Source organism: Rhinolophus sinicus, linkage group LG09 (genome assembly GCF_036562045.2).
Source record: "Rhinolophus sinicus isolate RSC01 linkage group LG09, ASM3656204v1, whole genome shotgun sequence".
Lineage (NCBI taxonomy): Eukaryota > Metazoa > Chordata > Mammalia > Chiroptera > Rhinolophidae > Rhinolophus > Rhinolophus sinicus.
This window is the reverse complement of record NC_133758.1, coordinates 92507525-92521272: the sequence shown is the minus strand read 5'-3', so window position 1 is coordinate 92521272 and position 13748 is coordinate 92507525. Positions and strand designations below refer to the sequence as shown.

Sequence of the window (13748 nt, the reverse complement as noted above, 5' to 3'; positions counted from 1 at the left end):
TAGGAAAGACCTGGCACTATAAGCAAGGAGAATTCACTCCATGTGGAATGAACTATCAAGGGAGTCAAAGACATGCTCACAGTACTCACTTGATCCACAACCAAACTCTTATGGATCTTTATTTGTGGACTTTACACACATGTAATTGGAATGAGTGTATGATTAATACGCGCAGACGCTCATAGTCAGAAAAATAAGGTGCTTGAAAGTATATGCAGACAATATTTCATTAGTTGTTCCCCATTATGTCATTTTCCTATCCAGGACAGGACTTAGGCTTAATTTTAACTTAAGCAAGTCTTAATTGTGAAAATAAGTCTGCTAAAAAACGACACTTGAGTTCAAAGTTAAATATATAATTGCATTCATTTACTATTTTTTAATTTGTTGTTCTATAACCTTCTTGCTCCTATTCCTTTGAATAATTGAAAATGAGCAGTGTTGTTGGTTAAACTATTTGATTATTAAATGAGAATAAGCATGGATATGTCCTTGGGTATATTAAAAATAAATACCGTGGAGTTTTCTCAGACCACCAACATAAATACTGGGACATGACAAAAAATACCTTGAAGCATGTTATGGTTAAAATTTAGATCTTGTAACACTTCAGTGAAATAGAAATAAAAAAGTGATTTTCTCTCAGACATGATATTTCTTACATAGTGAGAAAACACCCATGCATTAATTTTCAGGACCTAAGTCTAGGCATTTAGAAAATCTGCACCATGTATAAAGTCTTCAAGGAGAAGGAAATGAAGGTTGAATGGGCTTTCAGACAGACTCAAGAGCAATGACACAGTTCTTGGTATGTAACCCATCATTAGTTTAACAATACTAGAAAAAAAATGAATACCCAAACCATATCAGAGAGTGTTGTCTATATGGGAATAGATGAGTGCAATTGAAATGAAAACAGAGGGTTTAGAGAGAGTAAGGAGATACTGTTGGAAAGTCACATGGCCTTTGAGAATCTCTAGTGTTAGAAGAGATTGAGTTTGGAGCTTAATACTATTTCTAAAGTCATGTGTTGATTCAGTAATGGATATCTGGACATATATCTATGTCCCTATTTATTTCTGTAACTACATTTATGTCTATACTCCTGGTTATTTACTTATATACTTTTACTTTTGCACATATACAGGTATATTTCCTCACTTGAAAGTTATTTACTGTTTTGTACTTTCATTTTAAATAGTGTTATGAGAATGTTTTTCTTAATTAGATATAAAGTGAGCATATTCATGAATGGCTTCTAAAATTAACATAATATTCTGCATCTGAGTGAGAAAAATCATTACTTCCAAATGGCATCTGTTTTGTTTTTTTCATGAGAAACATACATTGATGTAACTTCCTAGTTGTTCTTATTGTTCAGCTTATTAAAATCACCTCAAAGATGATGCTCAGTAAAAACCACATGTGTTATAATCATTTCATTATATCTACATTTACTGTTTTAATTTTAGTTTGATATGAAATACTGGGAAGATCACACTGGCAGAGTTTAAGTAGTGCTATTGCAATCGCAAACACATTGCACGATTAGTCAGCACTGTGAGCCTGGCACCCTAAGGTACAGATGTCTTCTGGATGGACCTCCTGGGCATTGGCATTCTGACCATTTCTGTGGCTTGCTGTTAATGAGAAAGGCTATTGTGGAGTTGCATATCTTCTATTAACTAGTCTGAGACAACTGGACAAATTACGTTCAAGTTTTCCATTCCTCAGCTTTTTATAAAAATAAGGAGAAAATATCTCTTCCTCATAGAGAATATAATTTTTGGAGTTCAATATACAAAATGAAGTTTAAAAAAAGAACAAACTAAAAAGTTGCTGGTATATGATATGGCTTATTAGTAGTAATGTAAGCTCAGGTGTTTCTAAAGATCAAATTATATCATGCAGAAGATGATTTCTTAACAAAGAACAGAACAATGTTAACAGACCTGCTAGAAAGTACATTCTCAAGGACATCTTGATTTTTGGAAAACTATTTCAACTTTCAGTTACTATTGACTCATTTGTTAGCTGGAACTTTGAATCTGGTTTTCCCACCTGGATATCTAACAGGAATTTTTGATGATTACAGAAAAAAAATCTATAACTGATAGATCCAAAGCAGGGAATTTTCCCTATTATATTGGATTGTGTTGGTTGACCAGATATAATGATAGCCCTTACAATATGTTTCTTTGCAGTTTTAAAGTAGTTTACATATATATATATAATTTTAATAACATATCTACTTACGTAATTTAATTTGAATTATTATGCTGTATAATCATAAAATGAATCTAATAAGATAGGCAATGTTTGCATTATTAGTGATACTTGACCAGAGACTCATTAGGTTGGAGTGACTTCTACAAGGATGCAAAATTCATCATTAACCCGATACCATAATAATCTTATGTCTCCCAGTCTCTATCATTCATATGCTGTTGCCTTTTTAACTATTTAACTGTTTCATTTACCAGAAAAGTTGTGAGTATTTATAATGTATAATAAAATGCTTGTGGAGATACACAGACAACATATGATTCTTATCTTTAAAAAATCATAATTTATTTGGGGACATTGATATTAAAAGAACATTAACATCTGGAATGCTTGTTGTGAAAATAGAGAACTACAACCAGTAAAAGTTTTGGTTTAAGGAAATAATGAATTCTACAATACTGTGATATGGAGATTTTTCAGAGGGAAGAAAATTGAAGGAGGTGTTGAAGGATGAGTAGGTCTTTCCTTTACGAAGTAAAGCAGAAAGGACTTTTACAAGAATCAGCATGGGTTTATGCAGCAACTTAGTGTCTACAGAACTCTCAGTAATTCTCTAGCTGGCTGGACAAATAGGAAGGGGCTGGTAATGAAAGATCGACTCTTTTTAGAGATTATTTAGAAAGCGATATGCTCGAAGCATTTCAGATCTAGAGGAGATCATTGAGATCACAGAGTTTTTATTTTACCCATGAGCAAAACTAAGCTCCTGGAAAAAATAATAATAATAACCTGTCTAAAATTAAACTGGTTAGAAAAATAGCAAAACTGACCCACTGAACAGAATTGACTTTCCTTAGTCTGAGAATCAGGCCTTTGTGGATCCCATATACAGGCATATTTCTAAGGAAATGAGAAAAAAAAATAGATGGAGAAGTCAATTGTATGAAGTAGAAGTTTAAAAAACATTATCGATTTTGAATTCTTGACTCTTGGGGAAATAACTATGCTATTCTGCCTCTGGCTAAGTGGATTCTACCGCTACACAGAGGACCAGTATATTAACTTTTTTTTTTTATTTACACTAAAGAGATTGGGTAGCAACTATTTAAAAGAATACACTTCACCTCCACATTGAAAAATGCAAAATTAACTCATGACTTAAAACTATTCAATTTCTAATCATCTTTTTATAACTTCAAGGGCAATTCAATTGCTAGGAACTCTCAAGATGCCGTTATTATCATTATGCTGAATTATTTACAAACTTGTATCAAAGCACCAGATTAAATTGCTTTGGTTTTATGTTTAATTCCTCTGATCTTTGGCAATCATTACTTATTTACAGCTTCCATAATTTTCCCCCTTTGCAAAAAAAAAAAAAAGAAGTTTCTTAACTATAGCTAAAAGGCACTATTTCACTTTCACAGTAAAAACTGTCTCTAACATAAAAAAAAGTTAAAAAGCAAAATGATAGTCTCTAAGATTTAGAAGCAAAATTTTCTGTGAAAAGCAGATTATCTAAACAGTTTCTTTCCCTGAGAGAGATATTCATAATATTTATTGTAAAATATAAATATTAGGTTTCTTGCTTCATGCGAACTATTTGTAGGTATAGTAAATATAATTCTTTTAAAATAAAACTAGGATAATAGCAACAGTTAATGTTTACATTTATCAAAACAATGTGAAGATTACTTTAAGAAAATGTTAGAAAATTAAATAAAAATTTTCCATATGACTGGAAAGATACTCAACATGTGATTTTGAACTGAAATTGGCCGTAGTTTCATACTGTGCCTTTAAACAGAACAAGTTCTATGTTTAATATGAGTGTTTTCCTAAAACTTTGGGTTGAGTACATTTTTACAAGAATAATTGATGCTGACTATTCTGGTTTATGTATCGGTCTGTAGCAACCAATTTGTCTTTAACTCAGAACTACCGTGTTTCCCCAAAAATAAGACCGGGTCTTAGATTAATTTTTGCTCAAAAAGACACATTAGGGCTTATGTTCAGGGGGTGTCATCCTGAAAAATAATGTTAGGGCTTATTTTCTGGGGTGTTATTTTCAGAGAAACACAGTATCTACTATTATCCTGGCAGTCTTAGGCAACACCTTGGAGAAATAATAATAAAGTGTTTTTTGTTTTGTTTTATATTTGTGATTCATTATTGTTAGTGAAAAGTCACCTAAAGTCTTTATAAGATTAAAATTTAAGAAAAGAATTAAATGAAAATGTAAATGACAACTACAGTTTTGAATCTTTACCTAAGTGAAAAACAAGGTTACTCAGGATATAATTAATCCCAGGAACTCAAATGTTTTTGATATCTGATTACTTTTGCAATGTGTGTGATTTTTAGACAATCAGGTCACTATTTACGTAATATATTTTATTAATAATTGACTAAAATTGACCTTTGAATATTTGGAGAAATCTTGTGGTTTTTCAGTAGGGATAACTAACAGCAAAAATAAAGAAGCAATAAACTATGAATTGAAGGTCTAAAAATGTTCTGTGCTGGGTGAAATGAGAATTATTCTGTAGTCTTTTCTCTTCTGTCCTTCCTCCTTGCCTGGGTAGGAGACACATAACATGATAGAGAGAACACTCAAGTGGTAATAACCAATGTAAGTCCATCTTTCTATGTAACTAGTAGTTGGATTTGAGGAAATTGAATTGAACTCTCTAAGTACATTTCTTCATCTGTAACTTGGGGACTACTACTGCTAATGATCGCTAATATTCTATGAAATGTATACTATTATTAGCTCCATTATAAAGATGAATAAACTGAGGCACAGAATAAATGTTTACACTGGGTTTCATACTAAAGCAAAAAGCACACTAAGCATGTGCTCTTAGACCCTAAGAAGTACTGACATTTTGACTGAGCTCTTAACTTTCATCTGTTTGTTAATTACATAACTTAAGGGCTTTAATTAATTAATTGCAAAGGACCTGGTAAATTGAAAGACACATTTCAAATGTATCATGGACTATTTTATTATTTACCTAAATGATGAGATTATTTTGTTCATAAAAATCTATATATTGAGGGAGGATATCTGAGTAAAGTCTCTAGAGTCTAGTTAATTATAGTGTGTGTCAGTGTAATTTCCTTAATTTTATGTGTAAAGTGTTACTATTAGGAGAAGCTGGAAGGGTACATGGGACTTCTCTTTACTATTTTTTGCAACTTCTGTGAGTTCATAGTTATTTCAAAGTAAAAAGTTTAAAAGAGAATCTGTTTTCCAGTGTCTCAATGAAAAAGTACCTAAGGTAGTCTATTGACATATAGAAAAAAGTATTATAACTTCTATTTCTATTTTTTCTCCACCTATTCAAAATTTCTATTTTTGTATTTACTTTATAATGCACATAATGTATCACATAAAATATATACAAATTTAGAACTGCATAAATATTGGACATTTTTTATTAAAATTATTATTTTGCTATTATGAATGTGCTGTGAAAAAGTTTATAGATTCTGGTTTAACATTATTGTGGAAGGAACAGATACTTTGGAGCCAAATTGGGGTCATAATTCAGACTGTTTCATTTATTAACTAAATGATTCAAGACAAGTTATTTATTCTGAGTCTCAATTTTCTCATTTATTAAAACAAGAAAGATAGTAATAACAGTACTACTCTTGTGAAGTTTATGCGAGATTTGTGTTTTGTGCCAGCATATAATGACTCTAGCAAATGTTAGCTTGCTTTTCTCTCCTTTTGAGAAAATTAAGTTCTCTCCATGTTTATTTGCATTATCTTTCCTGTATAAAAAGTAGTTAAAGAAGCTAGAGAAAATTAGAGGGAATGTATTTATGCAGTATATTTTAAATTAATTAAAATTCCCAAATATCATGGAATTCCAGCTTTGGGTAAATTGTTGCTCGTAGCCTGAGCTACAATGCATTGAGTAGTCCTGAGCTACTACCTGAGATACTAGTTTCTTCATAAATGGAAGACAAATTAAAAACAAACAAACAAAAGACTTTTCCAATTTTTGTTTTTAGTTTTTCAATATTATTATCTAATTTCACCATGGCTGGAATAGATTGGGTAGCATGTCAAATTCTGAAAGAGCTGAGTTTTGTAATGTAAATTATATTTACATAATCACTCATGTTGACACTGAGCACTAATAGGTTGTTCTTTGAGGTTAATGAATATAAAACTAGTTAATGTGATATTTTCAAAGTTTTGAATTTAGTATTTCCATCTCTCTCTTATTTGACCTAATTATTGATAGTGTTTTAGCAGCATTCGTGGTTAGGTACCAAATCCTTTTTGATGAAATTTTTTCAATCAATTGTACAGCTTTGGTGGCGAAAGAGAGAGACTTTCTTAAGGTAGCTGTTCTCATAAAAAATTACAGGTGCTCTTTTGTATTTTGTATTAGAGTAAGTTGGGGCCACTCTTCTGACCCAGGAAGAGTGAACAGAAGGGATGTTTGTCACTTCTGGGCTGATTCAGTTAAGAGCCCTACTGCTTCCTTCACTTGGCTCTTTTGAAGCTGCGGAGGCCATGGGTTCAGGTGACAAAGCTACAAGCAAGAGGAGGACCAGCCACCCCTATCAGATGCTGCCCCAGGAAAGATGGTGAACCACAAAAATTTTTGGAGTTTTCTTACTGTGGCCCCTAACTACCCTGATTTAAACAGTGGTTTGGCTGTTGCAAAATGTAGACTGTTGAGAAGTTAGAAAATTTTATGAACCATTTAAAGATTGATTTTAGTTCCTTTCAGAGATTGTAGTTAATTGTACGACAAATCACAGTTTTGTTACAACAAAATTTTTTAAAGTTAAAAATGCAATGAAAGCTGAAATATTCCTGAAATTTATTCTTAATTATCAGTAAAGATGGTATCGTTTAAAACTTTTCTCACATACAATCCATATTGTTCCGAGACCTGATAAAATTCTCCAGCTGGCCCAAACTGAGACCAGATCATCACAACAAAGAGGAATTCTGCATATACAAGATATTTCTACTTAAAATGAATTATCTTCTTCAAATAAAAACAGATCTAAGGGTGCTCTATGATGAGCTATAATTTTTGAATAATGAGTAAATGAAAAAAGTCATCTTCACTCACAGATATGAAATTATAAGCAGTTTTCAGAAGTGACCACCAAAGCTGTGTGTAATATTTCTCACTATTAAAAGAAAATGTTTTCATGTAGGTATAGCAGTATATTGTACTTGAAGATAAAAAGCATAATCTTTTTAATCCATTATAAAAAATGTTGCTTTTAGGTGAAAACAGCAAAATCCATCCACCAAAACCTGCCCCAGGAAGTACAACTTTTAAGCCCAAAGACGAGTAAAGATTGCTTCCCTAGGCAACTAAGAAAAATAATTGATTTTCTCTGTAGAAATATGTAATATATTTTTAAAGTTTACAAATCCGAGACCCATCAAGGTACTGAATGTATAACATGTCTCCACAAAAAACAAAAAACAAAACAAAATAAAATCTCAGTATTTAAAGTCAACTGCTGTGAATGATATAGCTAATAAAATACTAGTTAATTTCTTTGTAGTTCAGTTTGGCATCAAAACATATGGGGAAGAAAAAAAATCCTTATCCAAAGGGAAAGTTCAGAAATGTCTCTAGAAAATCATTTGAATTTACATACATTCTCTTTCTCAAATCAGCCTCGCTCTCCCAGGTAAACATTCTGAGACTTTTGTAAATAGCCAAGGAACCTCTCATGCTCCAAAGCAATTAGAACCTCAGCTATGTAACAGTTTCCAAATGAGTTGATTTTCATAGAGAACAGCAAAATAACAATTAATAACAGGACACACATTTTGAAAGCATAGCTTCTCTATAATTGAATAGCAGTGGCTAGACCATTTTAAAATTATTTATTATCTATTTAATTTCTGAAGTAGTAAAATCAAACAAACAATCTATATTTAGGTTGCAGAAAGCATGGGATGCCCTCCTTTTTCCACCTTGAAGCATATTTAGCAGAAAAGAATATTGTGGAATGTGATTTTTATGAATGTACCTCTTTTTAAAATTTATTTTAATACTAGATTATGTTTATTCACAAAAGAGCGTCAAATCCTTGAATGTTTAGTCATCTAATATTTCAGCTATGAATCTCAATTTCAAGTAACAGAAAGTGACACTGACTAACTTAAGCAAAATGAACCTATTAAAAGGATGTTGGTGGCTCACAAACCAATTGAACCGCAAACTAAAATACTGGTCAAAACAGCAGGGACATCTGGAAGCTTAGTCAGCATGAACCACAACAATGAGCTCATAGAACAAATAACTTGGTGAGAACCCTCTGTATGTGAAGACTGACCTCAGCCTGAAAGACAACTGTTTATTATGCCTTTGCATCACTGCCCTAATTATGATCAAATATTATCCAGCTGGCTTAACTGATGGTATGCTCTGCTGCCTGGATAAAATACTATTCTGATTGGTTTGGAGTGTGTGTGCGTGTGTGTGTGTGTGTGTGTGTGTGTGTGTTTGAGAGAGAGAGAGAGATTGAGAAATGACAATTATCCCACACATTCCACCCCTTTGACTACCTAATATTCTCATAAACTATTTATGCATTTGCATTTCTAAAAGCGACCTTGTTCAATATAGTGGGAAAAAAATCACTTTGACAGCTAGAATCACACTTCTCTGATCTGTCGCTATATTATTCTTCAAGTCCAGATATATAGTCCTACAGCAGGCATATCCTATGTACCTAGGATCATTGTGCAATAAACTGGATATGCATTCTCCTACTTAGCCAATTAGAAAATACACATCTAATTTTAGACATATGGAAGACATAAGCATATCAATGCCAAAACGAAGTCTTGAGAAACATATGGGTGTAATTCCTAATTTTAAGAGATTATTTTCCTATTAGTATTATACAAAATGAATAGTACTACATTGACAGGCATTCCCAAATTTTTAAACATCATCTTGAAAAGACCCATCATTCATTTGTAGGATGGTTCATTGTTCATCTAAATTTCACACATCAATATTTTCCCTTTTCTTAAGTGATGCACTTGCCCATTAACACCTTTCCTTCAACCACCCATTCTTAAGTTAATCAGAATATTTGATTATTGATCAAGTAACTTTCCTAGTGACTCAGAAGAACCAAAACTCTTAGAATAATATCAGGTTAAGAATAAGTAATATGCAAAGTGACATGGGATAGCCAGTCTTAGCAAAGATTTAATAATGGGGTTCATTTCTGACACTACTCTGTTATCACTCTACCTGTACCGGGCAAATCCTTCAAAAAAATGTTTGACTTCAACTACCACTGTTTTGCTGAGGTGTCCTAATTCTGTAATCAAAGCCATATCTTCCCTGCACTTGAAATATATATTCCCAACAGTCTCCTGTCTATTCTTCACGCTCTTTTAAAGTGAATTAATAAAAAAAAAAATATAAGTAACCTATTACTTTGTAAATCTACAGTTTTTCCTAATTATTTTTAGACATAAGTAATTATTGAACAAAACACATTTATTAGAAATTTGGAAGTTATCTGAGAATTTTCATCTTCACTCTAACCTATGTATATCCGATTTATCAAATCAAACTAATTTTAACTTTTAAATATTTTTCAAATCTCTCTTTTTAAAACATATTGTCATTAACCTAATTTAGTACTAAATACTTTTACCTTATTTATTGTGATGAATCATAGTTAACTTTTAGATTCCATTTTTCAAATTTCATATCCATTCTCCATTTTTTTGTTAGAATTTTTAATAACTCATTGGGAGAGGTTATAGTTCTCTCACTCTTAAAATATTTAAACGGTCCCCCCCTTTGCATTCAAGGACAAATTTAGAACTTTTTGGAAGGGCATAAAATCTGTCCTCTATCTAACATTGTATGGATAACTTCCTTTTCCATTCAATGTACTTGCATCATTTGGAAATGATGGGTGGAGATTGGTACTCTCCTTCTATCTGCTTTTTCTTTCTCTTAATATGGCTGCTAAGTTCCATGAATCTTATTCAACTGAATGTCATTAGGATCAATCACAGGATATGAAAGAACTTTCACAACAGAATAATACCAGTCTCAGAATGGTAATAATGATAAACATTTATTGAAATCTTACTAACTAAATCATAAACTTAGTTATCTGCACATATCATGTCGTTTATCCCCACAAAAATATTTATAATCTGTCCATTATTACTGATGACCTGAGAGTTTGTCTATATTTAAGTTATCCAGCAGCATTTAGCATAGCTGATCACAGCCTCCTTTTTGAAATATTTTTTTTCATTTGACATCCAGATACCACTATTTGTTGATATTCTTCTCTCTCTCTCTCTCTCTCTCTCTCTCTCTCTCTCTCTCTCTCTCTCTTTTTATATATACCAATTCTTCTTATATATACTAATTTCTTCTTATATATACCAATATATTGAAATGTATGAAGGTTTACTTATCAAATATTTTCTGTATTTTTAATCACTTCCTAAATGATCTTATTCAGTCTCGTGGCATTAAATGTATTTGAAATGCTGGTAATTCCCATGTACTTATTTCAGCATAGGCTTTCCACTTTAACTTCAGACTTGTGAATCCAGCAACTTACTCAAAATCTTCACTTAGATAACTAAAAGAAATTTCAAGTAGCACATGTCCAACAAGAAACATTTAATTTCCAGTCTTTTTGATCTACTTTTGTATAGTCTTTTCCATCTCAATAAAAGACAACTCCATTTCTTCCAGTTTCTGTTATCATACAACTAGGAGTCATTTTTTTTATTTATTCTCTTTACTTGAGCATCCTGATATATTTGGAAATTCTGAGGTCAATAGATTCTAAGTAAATACAGAATTAGTCCATTGCCCATGATTCATCTTTATTATACATCTTAGAGTAAGTCACCATCTCTTCTTACCTAAATTATTACAAGTTTCTTATTCCAGCTTCTACTCTTGCCACCACAACCTGTATTGCATACAGCAAGAGTGGTCCCTTTTAAATTTAAGTCAAATAATGCCAATTCTTTGCCCAAATTGTCGATTAACCAAGGACTCAAAAGCTATACAAGGTATCACCCACCCCTTGCCTCTCTGACCTCTTTATTTTTTATTCTCCCACTCACTTGTTTTTAGCCCCATTGGGCACATAGATGCTTCTTGATACGCTAAACTACACGCTTATGTACTCATGACTTTCACATTTGCCATTCATTCTTGCAAATATCTGCATATTTTGCTGCCTTACTTATTTAGGTCCTTGATGAGGACACCTCATCAAAATAGGTTTCCATGGCTTTCAACTACATAAAAGAAATCATAAGCACCTATTGCCACCTTCATTCTTTTGTTACCTCAGGTTACACTCATTTCCCATAGCACTTAACTTCTGTGATGTATTATATATTTCTATTTGTTTGTTGTCTATATTGCCTTGTCCACATCACCAGTACTAGAATTTAAGACCCATGAGGCCCAAAGGTTTAGACTTTTCTGTTAACTGTTCTATCTGCTAAATTACGAACAGCATCTGACACCTTGAGGGTGATTGTGGTGAGCACTTTTACTGCCCAATGAGAATCAATCTATTCTTCTTTTGTCCTGTGGGGGGGTATCTGCTCTTTCCTAATACTCTTAAGTTAGGGTTTGACATATCATATGTCAAAGAAATGTGAATGAAAATTCTGTACGTTTTTCCTAGTTGGCTGCCTTTAATTATTGACTCTTGCCCCTTCAGCCTTCTTTTTCCTCCTTGTGTGACCATCATAGAAGCTCATGTTCATGTGCAGGTGCCAAGTTTGAAACAGCCTGGAATGCTGAGTGTACACATGGAGGACAGCTGTTCTGGAGAACTGCCCAAACTCAGAGTGGATTTGCTGGACAGGAAAGTAAACTTGTGGTGTACGGCCACTGAGAGTTAGGGAGTTTATGACCACAGCATAACCCATCTTATCTTGACAGGTGTAATAATCAATAAATATGTGTTGAATGAGTGAATAAATGATCCTATTTTATAGAGGTGGACGTAGAGTCAGAGGCAAGGTATGTTATTAGCACAAGGTTGTCAATGGAAACCTGGAGTCAAAGCCAAGCCACATATAATATTTAAAACACGCACCAATTATTTTAACTGAGAGAGATAAACTGTTTATTTTATAGTTACTTGTAATATAAATCAATGACAAACAGATCATAAGCCAATAACTGACTTAAAACAATATTGACATAGACACACTATAGGAAAAATATCTGGCTTTCCCAAGCTTTTTTTGTTCATATTCTTAAGTCTTTTCAAAGTGAATGTCTAGGATTCTGTTATCTAACTGTCCTAAAGAGTAGTTCAGTGCCACGAGGTTTAGTTGAATATGAGTCGCTTTATCTTTATAGGTCAATGCAAGACTCATAAGACAGTATTTCTCTGTTTTATGCATCTGTTTTTTTTTTTTTTTCTTATGGAATGTGTTCCACATGGTTGTTTCTCATATAAGGATGTAGTAATTCTTACTTGAGATTAATTCCAGGAAAAGTTTATATGTACTAACATAAATGTTTGTTTTCTTTTAAGAGAAAGCAAAAATTAAATAAGATGATATATTACTAACTACCTTAACTTTCAGCTCTTGAAGCCAAATTTAGCATGTAATTACAGAAAAGAAGGTTCTTGACTCTTTAATAAATAGAAAATTGGAAAGCCACATGCAAAGAATGAAACTAGACTGCTATCTGACATCATGCACAAAAATTAACTCAAAATGAATTAAAGACTTGAATACAAGACTTGAAATAATAAAGGAAAGCATAGGTATGAAATTTATGGACCTTAGTCTCAGAGTGGTTTTTTGAATTTGAACCTAAAGGCAAAGGAAGTAAAAGCAAAAATACATAAATGGAACTATATCAAACTAAAAAGCTTCTACATAGGAAAATAAATCAACAAAACAAAAAGGCAACCAACCAAATGGGAGATGATATTTGCAAATTATACCTCTGATAAGGGGCTAATATCCAAAGTATATAAAGAACTCATACAATTCAACAACAATAAAAAACAAACAAACAATCCATTAAAAAATGGGCGAAGGACCTGAATACTTTTCCAATAAGACATACAAATGGCCAAGAGATATATGAAAAGATGTTCAACTTCACTAGCTATAAGGAAAATGCAAATCAAAATGACAATAAGACACTGCCTCACACCTGTTAGAATGGCTGTTATTAACAAGAGACGAAAGGACTAGTGTTGGAGAGGATGCGGAGAAAAGGGACCACTCATACACTGCTGCTAAGGACGCAAATTGGTACAGCCACTATGGAAAACAGTACCGAAGTTCCTCAAAAATTTAAGAATAGAGCTACCATATGACCGAGCAATCCTTCTTTCTGGTATCTACCTAAAAACTTAGAAAACACTTACTTGCAAAGATATATGTACCTCTATGTACACCGCAACATTATTCATAATATTCAAGACAGGAAAACAACTTAATTGTCCTCAATGCATAACTGGATAAAGAA

General features: G+C 32.4%; 1 protein-coding gene across 1 annotated transcript in view; it reads right to left on the bottom strand.

The window, feature by feature from the left end:
- The window catches only part of ARL4A (ARF like GTPase 4A), a 611358-nt gene that overhangs the window by 27767 nt on the left and 569843 nt on the right, over positions 1-13748 (bottom strand). The gene's annotated exons all lie outside the window — the stretch shown is intronic.